This window comes from Rhipicephalus microplus, unplaced genomic scaffold, assembly GCF_043290135.1.
Source record: "Rhipicephalus microplus isolate Deutch F79 unplaced genomic scaffold, USDA_Rmic scaffold_29, whole genome shotgun sequence".
NCBI lineage: Eukaryota > Metazoa > Arthropoda > Arachnida > Ixodida > Ixodidae > Rhipicephalus > Rhipicephalus microplus.
Window position 1 is genome coordinate 2,385,044 of NW_027464602.1, and position 3,391 is coordinate 2,388,434.

Sequence of the window (3,391 nt, forward strand, 5' to 3'; positions counted from 1 at the left end):
ATCGCGCAAGCCAATTGCGCCATGGAGACAGTCCTGCTCCACTCTCACCACCATCAGAACATATCTTCAAAGCTATCGGCCCAAAGAAAAAAAGCACCGCACCACCACCGGGTGGGCTCGAACCTCCAACCTTTCGGTCAACAGGTAATCGCGCTAGCCAATTGCGCCACGGAGACAGTCTTGCTCCACTCTCACCACCATCACTACATATCTTCAAAGCTATCAGCACAAAGAAAAAAAACGCCGCACCACCACCGGGTGGGCTCGAACCTCCAACCTTTCGGTTAACAGCCGATCGCGCAAGCCAATTGCGCCACGGAGACAGTCCTGCTCCACTCTCACCACCATCAGAACATATCTTCAAAGCTATCGGCCCAAAGAAAAAAAGCACCGCACCACCACCGGGTGGGCTCGAACCTCCAACCTTTCGGTCAACAGGTAATCGCGCTAGCCAATTGCGCCACGGAGACTTTTTTTTTTTTTTTTTTTTTATTTATTGCCTGGCATGGACATTGTACAGGGCAATCATTGCACACACATATATTACAATACAAAGAAAAAGAAAAAAAAAACAAGCATTGCCATCAGTCCCATTTGTACTGATGTTGTCCTCTTAAAAATACTTAAGGTTTGCCAGGGGTTCAAACCTTGACAACCATTCTGGCTCGATATCCTCTATTTTGCTACACTCAATGAATGCAGACATGCTTTGCCTGAAATAAATTACTGCTGGTTTTGCGTCCGGGTCGAAATGGTATCCGGCCATTCGTGCACGCCATATACAGTGGAGACCGGTCAACATCACTACATCGAATGGGACCCCATCATCATTTGTTACTGCGAGGTACCTTATTCCGTGTGGGTCTAGTGGAAAATCCTTCTTTATTGTCCTCTGTAATATGTCCCAAAAATGTACCCCTTCCCAACAATGCAAAAAAACATGGTCTATTGTTTCTGGTTTCTTACATATCAAGCAGTGTGACCCCCATAGTGTAAAAAAACCCCGTTCCTCTGTGAAAGTCTTTACTGATAGTGTTCCTGTGTGTAACTTGAAGAAAAAAGTTTTCACCCCTGTAGGTACCTGCATGTTTCTCACCCGCTTCAGTACGTTTTGTCCCGGTCTTCCACTGTATATGGCCCTGTACAATGGTACTGGCAAAACCATAGCACATACATCTCTGTACAATTCTTTTCTTCTAACACTTGCTAGATAATCTATCGAAAAGCGTACAGATAAAAAACGTACACTGTCTACCACTTCCTTGAGATACCCACGCAACGTCACGGGCCGGCTATCCGTAGTAACAACAAAATCTGGTAAGGCACTGCCTAACCTGAGCTGGCATACCGTACGTAAAAACGGATCCCTGACGTCACGGAAAAACAAAAATCTATTTACTACTTGTCTCACAAATAGGTGCGCCAAACCAAGACCTCCGTCCTTCACGCGCCTGAACAAGTTGGTCCGTCTGCACCTTTCCCATTTCGAGCCCCATATAAAAACTGCGAACACTCTGTGCAGCCTTTGCACGTTGATCCTTGAACAATGTAACACCTGCATCACATACCACAGTTTAGCGATAAAAAACATGTTGCACACAGTAGCCCTAGCGAAAACAGACAGGTTCATGCCTTTCCACCTGTCTGCTTTTTCCTTCGTCTCTTTTGTTTGACGCGACCAATACTCCTCGCTGCCGTTATAACATTCCAGGGGAACACCGAGGTACCTTGTCGGTGTTTCCGTCCAGTGCACATTCGCAAAAAGGTCCGGCTTTGAAGGCCACCTTCCGTGCCAAAGCCCAAGAGATTTCGCCCAGTTTACGCGGCTTCCTGTGACGCTACAAAAATGTTTCACAACACTTATCGTTTCCTCTACACTTTCTTTGTTCGTACAACACACCGCAATGTCGTCTGCATATGCCAGCAGCTTAACTTCCACTGCCGCCAAGCTGAAGCCACGAATTTTTTCATTTTCATTTATCGCTAAGCACATCGCTTCGATGTAAATACAAAACAAAAGTGGACTGAGGGGGCAGCCCTGGCGCACAGAACGCATTACGTGAATGGGGGCCCCCAAAGACTTGTTAACAATTAAACGTGTTGTGCAGTTCTGGTACGCCAAGGCCACTCCCTCCTTGATGATGGAACCGACATTAATATGATCTAAGATGACAAACAAAATCTCATGCGCAACACAATCAAAAGCTTTCTCCAGGTCTATCTGGAGCACAGCAACGCCAAGTGAATCTTCGTCACAACACTCCAGCACACACCGCATCTTGTGAATGTTTGAGCTAATGGTTCTGCCTTTGATTCCACAAGTTTGGTGCTCTCCAACAATTTCTTTAATGACACCTTGAAGTCGCGCTGCCAGAACCTTCATAAAAATCTTGTAGTCGACATTGGTCAGCGATATGGGCCTATACGATGTCACCAGTTTAAGTTTTTCCCCTTCGTCCGTTTTAGGAATTAATATCGTATGCGCTTTGCTGAAGGAGGGCGGCAGAGTTTTCCGTTCGTACGCCTCATTGAACAGCTCAGCTAACCCCGGGGACAGTTCTATTCTAAACGTCTTATACCATGCTGCGGTTAGGCCATCGGGTCCCGGTGACTTTCCGGGGTTCAGATGACCAATCGCGCGTTCCACTTCACCTTCCGTTATTCTGCCTTCTAAAAGCTTTTTTGTGTCGTCACTAAGCCGCGGCAAGCGCTTGAGAAACTCTTCTTTGAAACCATGTACATTCGCTTTTCGAATTGCAAAAAGTGACTGATAATACGCAACAAAGGCCCGTTCGATGCTTTCATTGTCGCTCGCGAGAGTCCCGTTGCAATAGACCTTATCGATGTGGTTTCGGCGTCCTTGCGCTTTTTCGAGACCAAGCGCCCTTTTTGTGGGCGTCTCACCCGCGGCAAGATCATTTGCGCGCGCGCGAACCCAGGCGCCTCGATAACGCTCTCTGTCATGCAGTTCTAATTTTTCCTTGACACTGCGCACCTCGTCTTTGCAAGTCCCAGGCTCCCGACTTTCTAGGGCTATCAGCTGCTGCAGTGTTTTCTTAAGACTTCTTTCTTTTATTTGCGCTTCGAATTTTAGCGTGCTCGATCTGTCAAGCGCTTTCATTTTCACCTTCTGCTTTAAACACTCCCATTTCTCTGCTACTGTTTCCGTTTTTTCCATAAGCACTTCATTAATGGTCTCGTGCACTGCTTCTAAAAATGGTTCATCTTTTAGTAACAATGCGTTCAGTTTCCATAAATCCCAGTTGAAAACCTTACGCTGTTTCTTCATGCCTATGCGACACACAACCAAACAGTGATCTGAAAACGACACTGGCTCAACCGAAAAATCGTGACACATAGGCAATACATCTAGGGATAGGTATATGCGGTC